Source organism: Agelaius tricolor, unplaced genomic scaffold (assembly GCF_023055355.1).
Source record: "Agelaius tricolor isolate 1412-34295 unplaced genomic scaffold, bAgeTri1.0.p SCAF_39, whole genome shotgun sequence".
Lineage (NCBI taxonomy): Eukaryota > Metazoa > Chordata > Aves > Passeriformes > Icteridae > Agelaius > Agelaius tricolor.
In genome coordinates this window covers 3522726-3544131 of record NW_027269299.1, presented here as the reverse complement: position 1 = coordinate 3544131, position 21406 = coordinate 3522726, and the positions used below count along the sequence as shown (strand labels likewise).

Sequence of the window (21406 nt, the reverse complement as noted above, 5' to 3'; positions counted from 1 at the left end):
GCCACGCTGTGTTTTGTGCCCAGAGGAACTGGGGCAGGTCAGGCTGGAAAGGTCCCTGTGCTGAAGGTGCAGTTCCACAGCACTGTGCAGTTCCACATCTTGCTGAGCACCTTGGAGCCCCTGAATTTTGGAAGAGCCAACCTGAGTATGCTCTGAACCCAGCTGAGAGGGCTTCCATGGCAAGCATCCACGGAGGGCAAAGGAGCTTGGAATGCTGGAAGCTTTCAAGAATAGCTTCCTGAAAGCACAGCAGCGCTCCATCCCTGCACAGGATGAGGAAGAGGGCAGCAGCAGAGAGCATCCGGGCTTAGCAGGGAGCTCTGGCTGTGCCTGAGGGCAAATGAAGCAGCAGCACGGTGCCCGAGACTCGGACGCGCGGCCGTGCCGGTGCCCGCAGCGCTGCCAGGCAGTGCCGGGATCCCGCCTGTGCTTCTGCTCCCCACAAGTGAGGAACGGCAGCCCCGGGCTCAGAGCCAGCCAGAAAGCCAACCAAGGGAGAGCAGAGGGAGGGCATCCTTCCAGTCTCTCTTGGACATGGCCGCAAAACAGCCCCTGCAGCTTCTTCTTCCGCCTGCGTTTGGGCTGTGCTGGTGGAAGAGCCAGCCAAGCTGTGCTCTGCATTCCAAAGCCTGTTGGGAGCGGGCATGAAAAGCTCTGCGTGCACAGCAGAGAGACCTGGAAGGTGCTGGCAAGAGCATCCTGCAGGAAGAGGGCTCTGGTCCCTGGCTGAGAACAGCCTGGTTTAGATGCCATGAGCGCAGGTAGGAGTTGAGGCAGGTGAGGAGACAGCGGGCAGCTTGTGTTTGTGGAGGGCCTGGGGCTGCACCTCTGAACCTGCACCTGGAAACTCACATGGGGGAACACGGGCTAGAGCTGGAGTGCCTGTCCTGAAAGGACCTAAAGTCATTCAGCCTTACCACCAAAGGCCAAGGGCTGTTTGGCCACTTTCCCTTCCACAGCGCACGCTTGGGCAAGTGGCTGAGAGCAAGCAGCCTTTTTGCCCTCTTCCCGGTTGGCCTGAAGACACTCTGCACCGAGAGAAAGCTCCTGGACAGCCAGCTATCCAACAACAGCAATTTAATGTTCCTCTAGTGGGTGAAGGGAAAGGAAGTGCTGGCAGAGGAGAGGTGTTCCCTGCAGGCTCAGGTGGCCCCAGCAGACGCAGCCTCCCGGATCAGTTCTCCGCAGCGCCGCGGCAGGACACTCAGCCGCGGCCACACAGGAAAGGCCGCGACTGCCAGAGGCGGCGCAGTTGGTCTCGCATCTTCTGCAGTCGGCAGGAGGGAACGCTCTGTACAGCTAAAAGGATGTACAGAGCTTGAAGCGCCAGGCATGAGATGGCTGGGCTGGAGTCATCCGTCATGTCCTGAAGGGCTGCAGAGAGAGAAACAGAGGCACAGTCAGAGGCTGGATCTGCGCACAGCTGGGGAGAGCCTCCAGCCTCATCCATGCCACAGCCTGGAGGAGGCAGCCTGGAGGAAGCAGGAGACAAGAAGGACGAGCTGGCAGCTGCTGGCCAGGAATGTCCCGCAGGCCCCTGCAAGGTGTCTGTGCTGTGGCCACGCTGCCCTTGGGGCGCGCAGGGAGCGGAGCCGTGGGCGGGCGGGCCAGGGAACGCAGGTGCCAGCGGCAGCCCCCAGCGAGAGCCCGCGGGCCTCACTCACCCCTGCAGATGATGCGGAACTCCGGCTGCTGCCCTGTCAGGTAGCGCCCGGCCATCCCTGGCGAACACAGAGCGTGTCCTGCCTTCAGAGCCACAGCTGCCGCACACGGCCGCTGCCAGCCCTGAGGCCACAGGCCCTGCTGGCCCGGCAGGGCTCAGCCCGGGCCCCTGGCGCACGCTGCCGCCCGAGGGCACGGCTGCCAGAGGGCGGCAGCAGCAATGCCCAGGCCAGCGGGGGCTGCACTTGCCCGCGCCCGGATCCTGCTGCCGGGACAGCAGGCGGGGCTGGGGCCGAGCTGCGGCGGCGCGGGGCGGGGCGGGAGCCGGGCTTGGGGCTCACCCATGAACCTGACGGCCGCCTCTCGCAGGGGCTCCTGTGCGCTCCGCAGGTACGGCAGGGCCTGGCGCAGGTGCTCGGCCGCTCGGCTCCTGTCCTCTGCCAGCTGCAGAGAGCGGCAGGGCACGGAGGGAAAGGGTTGATGCGGGCCCTGCCCCTGGGCCGGGCGCCCCTTACGGCCGGCACTGCTCGCCCCCCGCCCACGGAGCCCTGAGGCCCGGCCAGCAGCCGCAGGCACCGGGGCAGGCGGCTTCTCCAGGCATCGGGCTGGGCATTCCAGCCTGTCCTTACCAAGCACTCGGCAAATCTCCACATCTGATCCGTCTTCAGCAGCTGCTTGAGGTCCTTCCTCTTCAGGAACCTAACTGCAGAAAGCAGTGTTTCCCGAGAGGCCTGCAGAGCAGCAGAGACCCAGAGATGGCACCGCAGCCCAGGGCACAGGACCCGCATCTCTGTGCCAAGGCCAGGAGGAGGCTGGAGCCCCTCAGGTGCCAGGGGCTGGGGAGACAGCTGAGCCCCCTCCCATGGGGACACCCAGGAGGCCTCACCTGTGCCACACGCCCGTTCTCATCGTGGCACTGGAAGAAGAGTGGGAGCAGGCTCTGGCTCACGTGCTTCTTCAGGGCCTTTTCTCCCTTTGCCACTACCAGCGTGATCACGTCTTGGAAGAGGCCAATGGAGAGCAGCCGCACAAGGCTCTTGTCCTGTTGGAAAGGAAGCAAAAGCCCTCCACATCAGCTGCTCCAGGCCCCCTTGTTCCCAGGCCCAAGGCGCCACCCGAGTGCCCGTGGCTGGGGGCACAGAGCCTCACATTGTCAAAGAGGTGCCAGAGCGCCTCAGCCAGCTGCAGGGCCATGGGGCTGGCTATTGCCAGGTCTTTTTGCAGCGGCAGGAAGCTGAGCACAACGAGGCTCATCTCAACGATGTCTTCATCTCTATCCCACAGTAGCTTCCCAAGGCTTTCAGTCAGGCTGTACATGCTTGGAACCTGTGTGCAAAACAAGGCTGGGCAACCCCATGCTGCTGCTGCTGCAGGGCTCAGAGGCCGAAGGCCTGTCCCGAAGCACTCAGGCAGCTGAACAGCGACCCTGGAGAGCTGGGAGCAGCTGGCACAGCTGCCAAAGCCCAGCTAAGCCCAAGGGGCTGCTTGCCCCAGCCCCACGCTGGCAGCACAGCTTCAGCTGCTGCCTCCTTCTCACCATCGAGGTGAGCCCCACGAGGCCTCGCAGCGCCACGCGACGCATCTGCCTGGACTCGCTCTGCAGGTGCCTTGTCAAGATCTCCAGGACTTTTTCACCACATTGGCTCAAGTCCAGGCAGTCCAGGACCTGAAAGGCACAGAGCAGGCACAGAGGTGCCCAGCTGGCAGGAGCTCAGAAGGGCACAGGGCCGAGCCAAGGCAGCAGCAAAGGGCTTGGTGCAGCGTCCCAGGCAGCTGCGGCTACGAGAGGGCAGAGGGCTGGGAGGCAGCTCAGCCAGGCAGCGTTGGCCACGGGGCTCACCTCCACCAGGAAGGCCAGGGCGGGCAGTTCCCAGTCTGAAATGCCTTGGCTGAGCAGGTCAAAGAGGTGGGATGCCATGTCGCAACACCAGATGATGGAGACATGGTGCATCTCCCTGGCAGGGAGAAAAAGGCACCATTGCTCCTGGGCCGGGCGGGCAAAGCTCTCCCAGGGCTGACTGGCAGAGCTCTGACTGGCAGAGCTCTGGTCTCCTGCCGAGCACCCCGGGGGCTTTGGGAGGCGGCCATTCCCAGGCACCCTACTGTGCCAGCCTTTTCCAGTCTGCTCATCCCTCCCTCGGTGACAAGGCCCTGCCGCCCATGACCACGGGGACTGTGTGGGGCGTTGCGGGCACAAAGGAGAGGGGCGGTGGGGAGAACGAGGTCTCACCTGGCCAGCAGACCCACTGCGCAGTGGTGGGTGTCGGCACAGAGCAGCGTGTCCCAGGCGCGCTTGCGTTCCATGGACAGCACCGCGTGCTCATAGCGCATTTGGCAGAGCAGGGCCTTCAGGGTCTGCAGGGCAAAGCTGTGTGCAAAGCAAAGGCCAGGTCACGCTGGGAGCCCCGGCTCCTGCCCTGGGGGCATGGGAGGCATGGGGAGGCTGGGAGGACTGGCATGGAGCACCTGTTGGGCTTGGCGGAGAGGCCGTGTTGCTCCTGGCATCCCTTCCAGAAGGTCTCAACCTCTTCTGGCATCTCCTGCATGCTGATGTACGCTTGGAAGAGCAGACTCAGAAAGAGACTGGGGAAATACTCCAGCACGACAGGCGAGCGCCAGGCCAGATTGAAGACTCTCCACAGCGCCACGGTTGCCTGCAAGAAATAAAAGAGCCAGAGACAAGGCTCAGTGGCCAAGACATGCACGTGGCAGGGCCCGAGCATGCGAGGGAGAGGCTGGGAGAGACAAGGGGGGAAAACAGCCGGCCTGGTGCCCCTGAAGCCTGCCCCTAAGGCAGGATTCAGCACGGTCTCTGAGGCAGAAGGATGCAGCTGGCGGGAGGACAGAGAGCTGGCTGCTGGAGTGGTGGCCTAGGGGCTGGCAAAGGCCAGCTCCAGAAACTCACAGCCAGGGCAAAGACTCCTGCGTCGTCCCCATCAGAGGTGGACACGCTGCTCACTGGCCAGGCGCTCAGCACATCGAGGAGTAGCTGCAGCGCCGGCTCCGCAGTCCTGCTCGAGGACATGATGGTTGCCCACATGGTGGCGGCAGCTCTGTGGGGTCAGAGCTCTGTGTCAGGGCTGTCTTGGCCACAGCGCCGTGGCCTGGGCAGCTGCAGGGGCCCGCGCTGGCCCTGAGCCCTGCCTCTGCCCACTGCCCCTGGCCGGCAGCGGCCAGCCAGCCCACGTGGGTACAGGGGCCCCGAGGGGCAGGGAGGGAGCATGGCACCAGGCTCAGGAGCTGCCATGGCAGCACTGGAAAACAGAGGAGCCAGAGGATCCTGCAACTCCCTGCCTGTCTGGCAGTCAGCAGGGACAGGCTCTACAGGCTGACGGGCCGGTGAAGCCCAAGCCCTCAAGGCACGTGGGGCTGCCCCACCTGTCACACGATGGGGCCCAGCGCAAGAGGGTGATCAGCACGTCACTGGGGTATTCCTCGGTCAGCTCCAGAAGGGCCTTGTCCAGCCTGTGCCCAGCAGCCTCATTGGCCGTGAGCCACTGGTGGATGGACCTCACCATGGCGGGCACCTGCAGAAGGCACGGGCAGACTGGAAGAGGTGCCAGAGCAGCAACTTCCCCTGAGAAGTGCTCCCCTTCCAAACGCATCGGGCCGGGCCTCAAAGGCCGAGGGAGGCCGGCAGACCCGGCTCGAGGCGCCGCACCACTGCTGGGGCCAATGAGCCCTTGCCCCAGGCTGCTTACTCGCGCTGGATTGGAGACACCCTTCTCCACAAGCAAATCCAGCATGGCAGCACCGGTCTCGGCATCGAGGAACGGAAGGTTCTCCAAGATGCCCGTGCCCGCACCGGCGGTCTCTTCCTGCCAAAGGCACGTGATGAATTCACAGAGGGTCCGCAGGAGAAGGGCAGCAAGGGAGGGAGAATCCATGGAGCGCTCCAAGCCTGCTGCTTGGCTGAGCAGTGCCAGCAGGCCCAGCCCAGGTGGGGATGGCTGCAGGTACCTGCGCCGTTCTGCCGAAGCGGCCACGGGCGGCTTCCTGTTCCTCTGTCGGGTCCTTGGCTGCATCTGGCAAAGAGCAAGCGCAGCCAGAGCTGAGGGGCTGCGGGAGAGGCCAGAGAACACAGCCCAGCCCTGCACCGCCCAGGCAGGGAGAGCCTCAGGATGTCCCGGGGGATGGAGCACGGCTGCCAGGTGCTCCAGCCCAGCTTCTGTCCTATCCATGGACAGGACAGGACAGGGATGGGATGGGATGGGATGGCATGGCATGGCATGGCATGGCATGGCATGGCATGGCATGGCATGGAATGGGATGGGGCCAGGCCGGCTGCAGGCACCGGCCCTGCGGCCCGGCTCTGCCACTCACCGTCCTGCAGCGGCTGCAACTGCTCCGGCTCTGCAGGCTGCTGCACTGGGGCAGCTGCAGGGCCTTTGCTTTTCTTGCCCCGCAGCCCCTTGAACAGGCTGAGCACTCTGCCCGCCATCCCGCTCTCTGACCTCAAGGGCACTTTCAAATGCCTCGGCCAAGGCCAGAGTCAGCGAATGCTGCAGTTGTGCCTTGCGGGCACCTGCAACAGAGGAGCCTCAGGAAGGCTACAGGACAGCAAGTCCTGCACTCGAGGTCTCCTGTCACAATGACAGGAGACACCTGGTGAACGATGGAGGTCACCAAGTCCCACGGCCTGGCCACGAGGGCACCGGCCGCAGGGATGGGAGATGACTCAGAAGAGCTCCAAGTCACCGAATCCCGAGGTCTGGCTGTGAGGCCAGCCACAGGAGGAATGCCTCGGAAGAGCTCCGGGTCAGCAACCAACAAGCCGGCTGTGTGGGGACACCTCACAGCACTGCTCTGTCACCTCCTGTCCCGTCGCGTGCACCGAGCACTGTGGCGTGGCTGCCCCGTGCCAGCCCCTATGTCAGCACGTGTCACAAAGGGCTGCTCAGACACGCTGTCCCTTTCGGTTCCATGGTCACCCCGCTGCACCGTGTCACAAAGGGACACGCTGCCACGTGCCCCAGGGCCACCCCCTCCCCACCCTAGCTGCCCCCGCTTGGAAGGAATCCATTGCCCCGAGTGTCTAACACAGCCCTGGACACACCACGACCCGCCAAGTGCTCGGGGAAGGACTCTCCACGGTGCCCGCACAGCCCAGCTCGGTGCCGACCCTGGAGCAGAGCAGCTTCCAGCAAGCAAGAGGCAAACGCCTCTTGCCAAGAGTTCAAAGACAGCAGATAGGGAAGATGGCATCAATGTGTGCATAAAGGCCTTTGAATTCACAGCTCTCTGAGAGGCATTTGAGGCTCTCGGCTGGACAGAGATGATCCCTCTCTGTCCTGTGCACAGAGGGGGGAACACACCCTGCCGCCACTGGTGCTTGGCTTGCTCTCTGCAGACCCAGGCAGATGCCAAAGCTGCTCCTCACAGCCTTCTCCCTTCCCATGCCCCTCTGCCAAGTGCAAGGGGCCTCAAGGATGAAAGGGGGGCAGGGAGCCAAAGGGAGACAGCTGCACCTACCTCACTGGGGGCTCCTGGGGAAGCACTTTGCTTGAGAAGCAAGCCCCTCTCTTCCAAAGGCATTTCCCCAAATGTCTCCATTTCCCCAAATATGTCCATTTCCCGGCCAACACCAACACACACTTAGGAAACCCTGGCAAGGCTGAATTACTTCTGCACCTTGTAGCACAGGCACTGCAGATCAAGCTCATCTTCCTTCTCCCGAGTCTGTTTCCTCATGTCCCTTGTGGCGCGCAGCCCCAGGCTCCCTAGAAACAAGAGGTGTCCGCTGCCTGTTCAAGTGCCTGAACTCCTGCCTGCACTCACGGCAGCAAAACCAGGCTGTTCCCAGCCAGGGAGCGGAGCCCGGTTCCCACGGGAGGCTCTCGTCAGCCCCTTCCCCACTGTGCACGCAGCACTTTTTCCTGCCTGCCTGCCCAGAACGCTCTTGGCACAGCAGAGCACAAGCTGGCCGGCTCTGGGCTCAGCACAGCCCAGACACAGGCGCAGGAAGACACAGTGCCTGTTTTGCAGCCGTGCCCCAGAGGGACGGGAAGGGGCCCCTGCCTCTGGTCTCACTTGGTTGGGTTTCTGACTGGGTCTGAGGCAGGGGCTGCCTGATTCCCCGCTTCTGGGGAGACCAGAGCCGCCGGAAGCGCGCCCAGCGTGCAGGCACTGCCTGACAGCGCTGCGGCCGCTGGGACGGTCGCGCTCCCGCGTCCCAGCAACTCCATGTGACCGCGTTCACAAGGGTTTTCAGGATGAAGAAGAGATGAGAATGTTGACTCCATGATCAGAAGGCTTGATTTATTATTTTATGATATATGTTACATTAAGACTATACTAAAAAGAAAATAGAAAGGAAAAGGTTTTTTCAGAAGCTAGCTAAGCTAAGAATAGACAAGAATGAATAACAAAGATCTGTGTCTCAGCCAGAGAGCAAGAGCCAGCTCTGCCATGAGTGGTCAGTAAATCCAAACATCCACAGGAGACCAATCCAGGTCTACCTGTTGCATTCCACAGCAGCAGATAACCATTGTTTACTTTTGGTTGCTGAAACTGCAGCTTCTCACAAGGAAAAATCCTAAGAAAGGATTTTTCATGAAAGATGTCTGCGACAGAGAACCTATGTTGCTAGGTCTACAGGTATCTCCAGGCTGTTTGGTCTTGAATCTAAGAAATGCCATAATTCAGGCTTAAAGTAGACTAAAATTGTTTTGAGTGTTGAAATCGTATGTTAAAAAAAAAAAAACCAAAACAAGTGCTACCATCTAAAACTCAAAGTATTCTTTCCTTCTATGCACTAAATAGTTGAGCAGGAAAGTAAGTCTAGTAATAGTCTCCACAGAAGGGAAGGTTATGTTCCCATGATTTCTGAACCCTTTAGGCAGTGAAAACGCTGATAAAATTAGGATACTAATATCCTTCCCATCAGGATGCATATGAATGTATGAATTATTACAGTGCAGCAGTAGTGCATTGAACTATTCTAAGAAGGTTTTGATTATTGATACTTAAAGCTACTTTGTTTCACCAAGCATATGTCAAATATGCTGTCAAATAACTTTTCATTAATAGCTCTTGGTAATCTTTGGTTAAATATACATGCAAATATCTGTTCTCTAAAAAGTTAAGAATAACTTAAGGCAAAGAATTAATATTATTACCTGAATGTTTAAATCACTTGATCTGAGCAGTATACCTATAAGAATAATTTGTTACTTTCTGTATATTAATACAGGCCAGCTTTACTTTATCACAGAGCCCATCCACTGGAATTCTGCCATCAACTCCAGGAGCAGGTAGATGTCCTGTCAAAATTTCTGTTCTCTTTTCTTACTGCTTTCTTTAATACAGAAAAATCATCCCTGTTCAAGCTACATCAGTTCCTTGCTAGTTTATGAAGAGGTGGTGTATTTGTTAGCTTTTCAAAAGGTGTGTGGCTATGAGTAGGAAATAATTATTTCTTCTGAGACTGAGTTTCAAGCAGCTTTTCTTGTTCCCTGTTCCAAATGTGGTGTTGAACTGAGCACAGAGGTGGTTGTAATTGAGTGAAGAAGCTGAGATTGATGGATTGCCTTCCATCTTCACAAGGTTTGATATCTTGTGTTTCAACTGGTGGCTTCTTGCTAAGCTTTATTGTGTTGGCCTGTTCCTATTTGGCAACTGTATTAAGCTATTGGTGTTTTGAAGTCGAAGAGAACACTAGGTTGCTAGTCCTAAAAACTTCCTAGTGTGTTTGCAGATGTGAAGTTAGGATTGACTTCCTTGTTCTGTCTGTGAGTAAATCCCCATCAAACTCTTCCACATCCAAGTGAAATGCTTGACACTGAATTTATTCTTTTCTAATAAACCTCTGCCTTGCAAAAGAAATCTGTTCAGCAATATCATTTCAATTTAAGAGCTTCTTCAAGCATGTTCAGCCCTGCAAGTATTGGGCAGCCTAAGAAGACTACTCTATCTCCTGCTCAGCTGGATCCTTTTGATATTCAAGGTGATTCCCTTCCTTCAGAAGATCAACTTGATGACACATGGGTAACTGTATTTGGGTAAGTTGATTTCCAAAGTATTGGAAAAACCTGGGGGAAGTCTTTAGAGCATACGAGAAAAATACTTGGGGGCATTGATGTTGTCTGGCATTGGTATGTGCTGCAAGTACAGCTATGGTTAAAGCAAGCAAACACATACATTTCAGTTAGCCATCTTAAATTGAGCTACACATGATTTTTTCTAGTTAGAAAGGCACCATTCTGCTGTTGGGGTGTGTGCTAAAGTGCCTAGAAGGTGGTATTTCTCAAGTCACTGCTTCTGATATTACAGTGCTCTCTTCTGCATTTCTGTAAATGCTTCATAGGGTTGTATCTTAGCACCTGAATTCTTAAACCACTCAATTTTATGAGTACTTTTTTCTGTCTTTCAGATTTCCTCAAGCATCAGCTTCCTATATTCTACTACAGTTTGCTCAGTATGGAAACATATTCAAGCATGTGGTATGTCTTAGTTTGACACTTATGTCAGAAAACATTGTGAATTAAGCATTTAAAAAACTACATTTCACAATTTCCACTTGATCTCATTCAGATGTCCAACACAGGAAACTGGATGCATATTCGATATCAGTCTAAGCTTCAAGCCCGGAAAGCCTTAAGCAAAGATGGAAAAGTTTTTGGTGAATCTATCATGACTGGTGTCAAGCCTTGTATAGAAAAAGTAAGTTAATAGTTGCTTTTAGTTCAAAGGCACTCTGCTTTTAGACTTGCTTTTTATTTTTCCTGATGTGTTTAATTTTTTTTCTTCTGGAATTGCAAACTGTAGGTACTTCATCTCTATAGATATAGTCTGTTACACATTCACATCAGTTTTTTCTTAAATACGTGCCCACATTTCCTGCTGAGAAAGACCATTATGAGCACTCTCTTTGCTCTTGGGAAGTTACAATGCACACAATTCTATTGCTGTACGAGATGAGGAAGTGAAACCATCATATAAAACACAACTCACATAAGTTTCCTGACTGGAATTTAGGGCCTGCAGTAGATACCTCATGGCAGATTAAGACTGTGGCTGCTCCTAATTGTATCTCTCTATTTTTTATGTGACTATGTGCTTCTGGCTCTTGAATTTGTCTTAGTACTTTGGATTGAAAATTTGTTAGCGAGGAAATCCCAATCGTGCTCTCCCACCTGCCCCTATAAAAACATGTCACTCTCTTGTAAGTAGTAGCTGGGGGTAGACATGGCTGTCTTGTAGTCTTAATATTAACATGAGTTATTAATGTCTAGGTATTGGCAATATCCTGACCTTCAACACTTGCAGCCCTTTGCACTGGGTACTGTACATTAGCTTAAGAAAATAACAGTCATTCCTCAGTCATTCTGCACAGATTATTTTTTTTTTTTGGTCTCCTTTAAGGATATATGATACTAAAGAGTAATGTAAGCTTTCTAATGTAAACTATTCTGAGAAGGCAGCCTTAGAAACTGAACTTGCAATTCCTGAAGTTTTAGCAGACTGAAACATTTCTTACACTCAATAAAAAGCTGTGCCCCTACCCAAGCCGTTCTATTCCCTGGGCCACGCGGGCTCTGCTCCAGGCTCCTGTGGGCCCGAGCCGGGTGCCCATGGAGCCCTGGCCCAGTCGGTGCCACACGGTGATTTTGTCAGTGGAAATGTTCATTGGCAAGTGAATGGAAAAGAGGTTTGGCAAAGGGAGGATTTGAATGGTTGTTTTTACAAACTCAGTCCTAACAAATCCATATAGGATTGGTTAAAACCCATGCGGACTATCAGATTTTACAAATATCATAGAATGATCAAGTGGAGCAGCTGACAAAAGTCAGAAAGATAAAAATTCATCCACAGCACACAATTTGATCAATGGTTACATTGTGAAATAGGGCACAATGGAAATTGTTTTTTGCAGCACAAACCTGAGGCTGGCAATTGCCCTGAAAGATGTGGAACAGTATTCTCAGTGCCCAGTGCCCACACAGTGTTCCCAGTGCCAGCTGAGGCTTAAACAAAACCATCCAGACCTGGCATGACCCCTACACGTCAAAAGTAACAAAACACTCCGGTCAACTGATAAGAAACTCAATAAGCTAAGCTGCAACCTGGGGTGTAACAGCTCTATACTTTTACCATCAATGTTTTTGGCTGAAGTATCAGTGAACGAGACATCTCCAGGTTCAGAGTTGGCAGTAAATGCAGGGTTATTTATTATAGGTTTAGCTTTTGTAACGTTAACGTGCCTGGAGTGGGGAGAGGAATGAGCGTGTGTTCTTCCCCACCCTCCTCCACCTTTTGTTGTTTCCCACAGGTGTTCAGTGGGGTTTCCTCCAATAGATTGTTCAGCGGAGGGAGTGAGACTACTTTTAAAATGTTTTGCAAGAGCTGCAGTCCGTGAATTAAGCATCTGAGTTGCTTTTATTTCAGGGTTTTAGCAGGCTTTTGCTTCTCACCCTGGAGCAGTTCACCTTAGCAGCTTGCTCCTTTTATTCCACTGACTTGCCTTTTGGACATGATCAAGTTCTGCAGCAAGCAATGCCACTGCCTAGAGCCTTTCTTAACAACCAATCACTTTTTTAACAACCAATCATCTTTTCAGTAGCCAATTTCCCCTTATCCTTTTTTTTTTTTTTTTTCATCAAGTCCACCCCAGGTGTAGGGAGGCGACTACTAAATTAACCGAGGAAGAATAACAAAATATTTTCCCCTGAAGTTTTCCTATAGCCCCCACAGAGGAAGCTGCATGATAAATACCTAGGCTTGCATAGGGACAACACCATCTCCACAAGGCAGCCGCTACAGAATTGGCCTCAGGACTAAAACTGCCAATTCTAGTTCTCCACAACAAACCACAGACTGGTGGAGTTGCAGAATTGGTTTCAGGACTGAAACCTGCCAATTCTGGCTTTTAACAACAAAACACAAAAAGCACAGGGGCATGGGTCCCCTCCAAACAGGAGCTTGTCAGCTCTGCACAAAACCCCACATTGACAAAGGAATTAAATCCCTAAACCCATCGACCACAATATCCACAATTCCTTCAGAGAAAGATGCTTTCAAACTTCCAAGCCTACTGAATAAACTACAATTCCCACAACCCCTTGAATAATTGAAGATATTTTTGACAATTCTCCCACCTTAGGGAGAAAATTTGAGGTGGATGGAGAGGCCCCTGTCTTTACTAGGAAACACACCTCCTCTCCATCTGAACCCACTTTAAAAGTTAACAAGGGCTCTGGTGTGGTGTGTCCCTGCTACAATGGGAGCCCCTGACACATCTAATAATCCATCTCCATTATCCCCTGGACTTCCTCCTCCTGAGGGTCCAGCTGTTTTTGTGAACATTCCCACTCCCAGTGTCCCTCTGCCCAGCAGATAGCACACTGATTCTTTCCCAGCTGCTGTTTGGGTTGGCTCTCCCCTGCTGAGGAGGGAATGCTTCTGCCACTTCCTTGTAGCAGACCCTGTCCCTTCTATTATGGGGAACCACTTGGGTCCTGGGGCCCTCGGGGGCTGTAAAAATTCTGCCATCACCTTTGTCCTTGCTTTCTCCTTTTCAGCATCCCTTTTTACATACACTTGCTGTCTCTTTCTAAGCAGTTCATCCAGGGACATATTCTGCCCTTCCTCTAGTCCTCCCTGATAGTGCCAGTGGGTACTCATTTTCTGCAGCTCAAAGCCATTCGTCTTTCCAGTGAACCAAACAAAATCCTTCAAAGAAAATCCTAATCTTCCACCAACAATCTGCATTTCCTGGATTTTCTTTCCTCCTTTTTCTCACTCTCTTTATTACACACCTTATACCACAGCCAGTCCCTGTCCTGCCAAAGTGTCCAAACGTGGCCCCCAGTTCGTGATTCTCCCGCAGGGAACAAGAAGGCAGAGCTGTACTTTATTGGCCACTAAGTTATCTCTACCGGGGGAGGACTGACCTTTTTGGAATCTACTCATTTGTTCAGTTTCCTTTTGTAACACTGACTGGACTTTCATTCCATGAGGGCTTTTATTCCTTTAGAATTATGGTATTATCATCCCTTCACAGAAAAAAATTTGCAAACCAATGGATGGCCATTTTTTTTGCTTCTGTGTTACGTTTTCTAAAGTAACTCTCAGTGGTTGACATTAAGGCAAATGAGTTACTGCTTTGAGTTGGAAGCAACCTTGAAAACCTTTCACGTTGTTATAAATGAATGAGGAGATAGTTGGCTCTCACAATTAAGAGATGAATATTATGTGTACGGTAAGAGAATTTTTATAGCTGTACAGTTATGTTATTTTTGCATGTTCTCTCCATAGTACTCTTTCCCTTCCCGCCTTATTGCTTTCACTAGTGGCGCGTTTAGGGGAGGAAGAGCTTGGTACCAGGAGGCAGAGCATGGCAACACCTGACCTCCAGTCAAGGTGTAAGAAAGTGACTTCCACCATTGGATAGCAGGGAAAGAGTTGACTGACCAAACTTTGAGAGGGGCTAAGGGTATAAAAGGCAGAGCATCCATTTTGTAGATGAGCACGTGGCTTTTGATGGAGACTCGCAGTCTTGTAATTTTTCCTTAATCGCTCTTTGTTGTATTTTTGTTATGGTTTAATAAACCTTTGAAATTTTAAAAGTGAGCCTTGTTTCTCACAATGTTTTTAGGGCATCTCAATTAATTTGGGAAGTGTGCAGGTTTTTTGAACTACTCGAGCGAGTTGAGCAATGAGAGGTAAAGCTTTCCTGAAGCGAGGATTCTGTAATGCCAGATTCTTCTGTGTTTTCAAGGTAGATATGTTTTTGTCCTGCGGCAAATGACTTCAATGAGAAAATAATTCCAGCACGGAGTAAGAGCTTTGGACAGAGACCAAGTGTTGGCAGCAGTTGCTCCAGGTGCTCTGGCCATCAGCCCCCAGTGCAGGTGGGCTTTGGCTCCCTGTAGCACAGAAGCCCCCGGGGGGCACAGGTCTCTGGGGCAGGAGACGGGCACCAGCGCTGCCAGGGCTCGGGGGGTGGCAGCTCTGCTTGGGCGGGGACTCTGCCACAGCTGCTGCTGTCAGCGCTGCCTGGGCCCCAGGGCTCAGAGCAGCATTCGTGCCCGGGCCCACACGTTCCTTGTGCATGTCACCTGCGGGTTTAGGATGGCCACGGGCCAGGACGTGTGCCAAGGAGGCCGTGCCAGCTTCCCTGGAAGGCCCCGTGCCCTTCCCAGCGCGGCTGCGTCGGCAGCCCTGGGGGCTCCTTCTGCTGCCCTGAGCCCGCAGAGCAGGGCAGCGTTTGCTGATGCTCTGAGCCCTTCCTAAAGATCCTGTGGGGCTGCCTTAGACACCTGGGGCCAGGCATTCCTTCCAGCCTGGGCCACTTTGGCTGGGCTGGGGGTGGCCCCAGGGCAGGTGGCAGTGTGTGCAAGGGCGCTTTGTGACACGCTGCAGCACGGTCACCGTGACATGGAACGGAACCCGGTGTCCAAGGGCCCTTTGTGACACGTGGGAAATAGAAGCTTGCCCGCGTGCTCGGAGCACGTGACGGGACAGGACAGAGCAGTGCTGTGAGGAGCCCCCACACAGCACGCTCGTTCGTGTCCCACCCAGAGCTTTTCCAAGGCGTTGTTACTGCAGCTGACGGCGAGGCCAGACTGCGGGACTTGGTGACTCAGAACTTTTCCAAGGCATCTCCCATTCAGTGTCAGTGCCATCAAGTCCAGACTGTGGGATCTGGTCACCTAAATTGTTAATGAGGAGTCTCCTGTCATTGTGGCAGGAGCCCTAAAGACCAAAGTGCAGGACTTCTTGTCCTGCAGCCTTCCTGAGGCTTCCCTGTCACAGGTGCCTTGAAGGCACAACTGCAATTGTTGACTTGGTGATATCCTGAGGCATCTTTCTAGAAGGTGCCGTCAAGGCCGGGTGGTGGAATGGCGGACAGATTTCTCAGCCCTTTCAAAGTGTTCAGGGGGAAAAAAAAGAATGACCCTGGAGCTGCCCAAGCACAACAGCCTGAAGATCCAGAGCAGATCCAGACACTGAAGGACTGTGAGTAGCATAGCTGGGCCACAGGGCTGATGGCTACAGCCAGCTTGGCCCCATCCCATCCCATCCCATCCCTGGGGACATACCCATGGACAGGATGGAACAGGGGCTTGGGCAGACACCCCGCAGTGGCCGCGCTCCATCCCCTGGGCCATCCCAGGGCTCTCCCTGCCTGGGGAGCGCAGGGCTGGGCTGTGTTCTCTGGCCTCTCCCGCAACCTCAGCTCTGGCTGCGCTCACTCTTTGCCAGATGCAGCCCTGGACAAGACACAAGAGCAGGAACCCAGCCCTGGCCGCTTCCGCAAAACCCTGAAGGTACCTGCAGCCACCCCCAGCTGGGCTGGGCCTGCTGTCCCTGCTCAGCCGAGCACCATGCTTGGAGCATGCCATGCAACGTCCCTGCCTTCCTTGTCCTTTGTTCTCCTGCAGAGGTTCTGGAAATTCCTGCGCATTCAGCGCAGAGAGACCGGCACCTCAGCAGCTGAGGGCAGAGCTGAGCCTGACTCCAGGCCGAGCCAGTTCCAGGCAAAGCCTCATGCCGGCCCAGAATGGACAGCACACTCAGGAAATAATGCAATGAATTATCAAAGGGTGAAGGCTGTTCACATGGCAATGACTGGGAACATGGCCATCAGAAACACTGACACCAGAATGACTCAGGGCATCACAAACACTGGCACCAGGCCAGCTCCCACTGGGATTCATGCTCCCACTGAGGATTTTTTCAAGGAGAGTGCTATTTCTCCTCAGCAGCAGGTAAGCAGACTGGGGCCAGGCCTGGAGGCCTGTCAGGATTGTGTCCCCTCAAGCCATGGTCCCTGGGCCGCCTCAGCCTTTGAGTCCAGCACAGTGTGACCGGAAGGGAAGCACTTCTTGGGGGAAGCTGGGCAAGTTGCTGCCTTGGACAGTGCTTCAAGTCTTCCCCATGCCTCCTCCAGGTGCCAGCCATTGTAAGGAGCATCCACCAGAGGCTGGTGTCCCATGGCACTGTGGTTGCCAGGCTGAAAAGCGACATTGTGAGGCTGGCTGAAAAACACCCTGCTGACGTGGTGCTGACCCTCCTGCGCTGTGCCCCAACGTGTGACAGGTACGGGGCCCACGTGCCTGCACAGCTCAGGGCTCACCAGCCTTTGGGGCCCACGGCCCTGCACAGCCTGTGCTATGGGCTCTGCCAGACAGGCAGAGAGGTCCAGGACCCTGGGGCCCCTCTGTTTCCCGAGCCTGCTGCCAATGCTCCCTCCCTGCCCCTCAGGGCGCCGGGGCTCTGTCACCTGGGCCCCCACAGCTGCACAGGGCATGGTACTGGGACTGAGATGCCCCTGACACAGAGCTCTGATCCCACAGAGCTGCTGCAATGATGTGGAGAACCATAGGGTCATCGGGACCAGCAGTGGAGAAAGTGCTGCCAACACTGCTCTGCGTGATGGCAGATTGGCCACTGCACAGCAGACGCACCTCTGATGGGGACGACAGGGACGTTTTTGCCCTGGCTGTGAGTTTCTGGAACTGGGCTCTGCTTGCCCCTCGGTCACCTCCCCAGCAGCTCTCCATCCTCTCCATGCCTCAGGCGCTGGGCTGAACCCTGGGCTAGGGGCAGGCTCAGGGGGCACCAGGCCCACTGCTCCTCCTGCATCTGCCCTAGGGCCCTGCCCCACGGACACCTCGGCACTGAGTCCTGTCTTGGGCTGCTTCTTTTGCAGGCAACTCTGGTGATCTGGGTGATGGTCCAGGTGCCTCAGTACCATGAGGCAACGATTCATTCTTTCTACCCTCTGTTTGTGGCTCTGCTCTTCCATGTTGCCATCACCACACAGCAGATGCCACCAGAGGAAGTCGATACCTTCTGGAGAGCATGCCAGCAGGAGCACCGCCTTCCCAGCAAGCTTAACAGGTCCCAGTCCTCCTGGCCTTCCCATGCCCTTGTGGCCAGGGCCAGTGCTCCCAGTGTGACCTGGGCTTTGCTCTGCACACAGGTTTGCAGTGCAGGCAATGAAGGCTCTGCTCTACCTACTGCGCTGTGACAAAGAGGTGATGTCTATGGAGCGCAAGTGTGGCTGGGACACGCTGCTGTGTGCTCACACCCAGCACTATGCCATGGGTCTGCTGGCCAGGTGAGACCCCCTTGTCCCCATTGCCCCCGGCATTTGTGCCCTGTGCCCCGCTCAGTCCCTGTGGTCATGGGCCAGAGAGCCTCGTCACTGAGGGACGGCCAAGGAGACTGGAAAAGGCTGGGAGAGGAGGGTGCCCAGAAGGGGCCACCTCCCAGAGCACCCACATGCCCTCCAGGGATGCTGGGGAAAAACCAGACCTCTGTGAGTCCCAGCAAACCTAGGAGAGGTTTGCCTCGCCACCTCAGGGTCTTGGTGCCTTTTTCCCCCTGCCAGGGAGATGCGCCGTACCTTGGTCCCTTTTTGCTCTCGCATCGCACTCCACTTGCTCGGGCAGCTCAGCACTCAGGACCCATACTGGGATTTCCCCTTCCTGGCATTCTTCATGGAGGTGAGCCTCAAGGCCAGCGCTGCCTCCCAGCTCTCTGCCCTCTCACAGCCACAGCTGCCTGGGACAGTGCCCGTGCCCTGTGCTGCTGCCTGGGCCCAGCCCTGTGCGGTTCCGGGCTCCTGCTGGCCGGCTCCCCTGTCACTGCCCTGTGCCTTGCAGGTCCTCGAGTGCCTGGACTTGAGGAAATGTGGTGGCAGTGTCCTGAAGGTCTTGTTGAGGTTCCTGCACAGCAAGTCCAGGGAAAGGCATCGCCTGGCACTCAGAGGCCTCGTGGTGCTCAGCAAGGATCTCTTGATGGTGAGAAGGGGGCAGCAGCTGAAGCTGCACTGTGGAAAGCAGCCCCTTGGGCTGGCAGGGCTTCAGGAGCTGAGGCAGCTGCTCCCAGCTCTCCTGCCTCACCTGCCCCAGTGCTTTGCCTCAGGCCTTTGGCCTGTGGGCCCTGCAGCAGCAGGGTGGCCTTGCAGTGCCAGGCTGGTGTTGGTGGTGCAGCTGTCCCTGGCTTCCCAGCACAGCCTTGTGTTCCACACAGGCCAGGAGAATGTGCTGTCTGTCTCCAAGCCTTCTGGAGCTGCTGGATGATGCAGAAGGAGAGGTGGTCAGCATGACCCTCTCTGTGTTCACGAATGTGCTCCAGCACAAAGGCATCCTGGTATCCAGCACCACTGCCCCAAAGCTGGCTGAGGCACTGCTGCTGCTCTTTGGCCACGTAAGCTTCTGCATCCTGAGCCACAGGCATCAGGTGTTTCCCAGAAACTTTGTGCCCTCTGGATTTTCAGGCCTTTGACCAGCTGGGACTGGAGCAATTGATGTAGGTCTTTTGTTTCCTCTAGGACAACAGCCATGTGCAGGTGCTCTCCATTCAACTCTTCAGCAAGGTGATAGAATTGGTAGTGGATGAGGGAAAAAAGACCCTGAGGACAATTGTGAGCAAGAGCCTGTATGCACTCCTAATTTACTGTCATGATAAGAACTGGGACGTGGCAAAGGTGAGGTTTCCTGTGATGCTGGTGGATCTCTGTCAGGGGCTTAGCTGCCTCCTGCCCTGGTGCCTCACGGGCTGACGCCTCCTCCAGGCCTTGGCACAGGGATGTGGGTCCTGTGCCCTGGGTTGTGGGGCCATCTCTGGGTCTCTGCTGCTCTGCAGGCCTCTCGGGAAACGCTGATTCGTGTGGCTGAGTTCCTGAAGAGGAGGAAGCTCGTACAGCTGTTGAAGAAGCAGCCACCCTTGAGGGTCGATGAGTGCCTGGTAAGGAGGGCCTGGAAGGCCCAGGCTCAGCCCGGAGAAGGCCCCTGAGGGCAGTGCTCAGGTGCGGGGCCTGCCCGCTGCTGCAGCCAGAGGCCACGGGGGCTCTTCTCCAGGCTCCCGTGAGCCCGAGCCGGGTGCCCATGGAGCCCCGGCCCGGCGGGGCTGCGGGCCGGCACCGCGGCTCCCCGGGCAGCAGCCGGCCCTCTGCCCTCTGCCCTCGGGAGCCCTTGGCCAGCGGCTGCTGGCCGCGCCTCAGGCCTGTGCGGCCAGGGGAGGCCGGGGCTGGGCGCAGGCAGCGCCCGGCCCAGGGGCTGAGCCCGCGCCAACCCTTCCCTCCTGCCGCTCTCTGCAGCTGGCAGAGGACAGGAGCAGAGCGGCCGAGCACCTGCGCCGGGCCCTGCGCTACCTGCGGAGCCCACAGGAGCCCCTGCGAGAGGCGGCCATCAGGTTCATGGGTGAGCCACGAGCCCGGGCTCCCTCCCCGGCCCGGCCCGCCGCAGCTCGGCCCCAGCCCTGCCTGCTGCCCCGGCAGCGCCAGCCGGGCCCGGCGCCGTGGAGCCCCGCCTGGCCTGGGCATTGCTGCTGCCGCCCTCTGGCAGCCGTGCCCTGGGGCGGCAGCGTGCGGCAAGGGCCGGGCTGAGCCCTGCCGGGCCAGCAGCCCGTGTGGCCACAGCGCCGGCAACGCCGCCGGCAGGGAGCTGTGCCGCTGGTGCCAAGATGAATTCTTTGTTCTCAGAGATGTCCGGGTTTCCCAGGATGAGGGAGCAGCAGCAAGATCTCCAGGATCTCAGTCAGGGTGAGTGAGGGCAGCGGCCTGGGCCAGCCAGCTGCAATGCCTGAGCAGGGAGCTGCACTCCCTGTCCCGGCTGCAGTGGGCTTCCTTCCATGTGTTGACAAGAGGTGGTGTGGGCAGAGCACACAGAGATTTCAGGGACACGGGCGGAATTCCTGGCCTACAGCTTGCTGCTGATCCTGTTGGCAACACCTCTCTCTCGCTCTCTCGGCCATGGCAAGAGTTGGGTGGGGTGGCCCTGGCTGGATGCTTTCCTCAGGTCACTGCAGATCCAGGCTCTGACCATGGCTCTCTTTCCCTCAGTTCCAGGCCTAGAATCCCCAAAGAACAATGCCAGCCCATCCTGCTCTAACATTGAAAGTCATGCTAAATTAGGCCTAAGACCTGAAGAAATAGGGTCCTTTTCTGGATCCAGTGAGCCGGTGTCCCAAGAACAGCACCAGGAGACACTGAAGAGGACACCATCTCCCATTGCCCCTGGAGCTCTAGACATAGTTGATGATTGGTACGGCTGAGCCTGTGGGAAGCTTGCGTGGCTTCAGCCCTCTCCCTGCCTGTAGATAGCTCCCTCGCTCCAGCCCTCAGACACTGTCCATCCACTTTTGCCCCTCCACCCTCTCTCCCTTTGGACAGCGTCATCTCACCAGCCCTCAGACCATGCCTATTCCTATGTTTTCCTTCCACTCTTCCTTTTGATAGCTCCATTTCTCAAGCTCTCAGACCCTGCCTGCCCATTCCCTTTTTCCCTCCCATATCATCCCTTTTTTTTGCCTTCCATTAATAAACAGTTTGGCTTCTTCACTTTGCCTGCATCCCTGTGGAGCTGAAGCAAATCTGGGGCCCTGGGACACACAGGCCTCTGCTGCCGTTCTCTGCCACGCCGTGTTTTGTGCACAGACCCAGAGGAATGGGGGCAGGTCAGGCTGGAAAGGTCCCTGTGCTGAAGGTGCAGTTCCACAGCACCGTGCAGTTCCACATCTTGCTGAGCACACTGAAGGCCAGCAGTGGGACAAGGAGCCTGTGTGTGTCAGGGACCAAAGTTGTGTCTAAGGCCCTGCCATATTTGGTCCCCTGTTGTCCACGTCAACAAGAGAATGCAGAGCAGAGAATGAAGGAAACCATATGGTTTAACTGGTGGGAATTTAACCCTTAAGGGAAACAATGGACTGGTCAATCGATGGGAAGTGAACCTGTGAAAGAGGAACAATATACAATGGAGCTGTGGTTGGCATGGAGGTGGTATCACAGGTC

The 21406-nt window shown here is 55.7% G+C and overlaps 1 long non-coding RNA gene across 1 annotated transcript; it reads left to right on the top strand.

The window, feature by feature from the left end:
* The first annotated feature begins 8771 nt into the window (after positions 1 to 8771).
* Positions 8772 to 10650, top strand: LOC139603492 (uncharacterized). Its single transcript, XR_011683697.1, has 3 exons — positions 8772 to 8915; positions 9518 to 10103; positions 10195 to 10650. It is a non-coding gene; the product is annotated as an uncharacterized lncRNA (long non-coding RNA).
* Positions 10651 to 21406: the final 10756 nt, after the last annotated feature.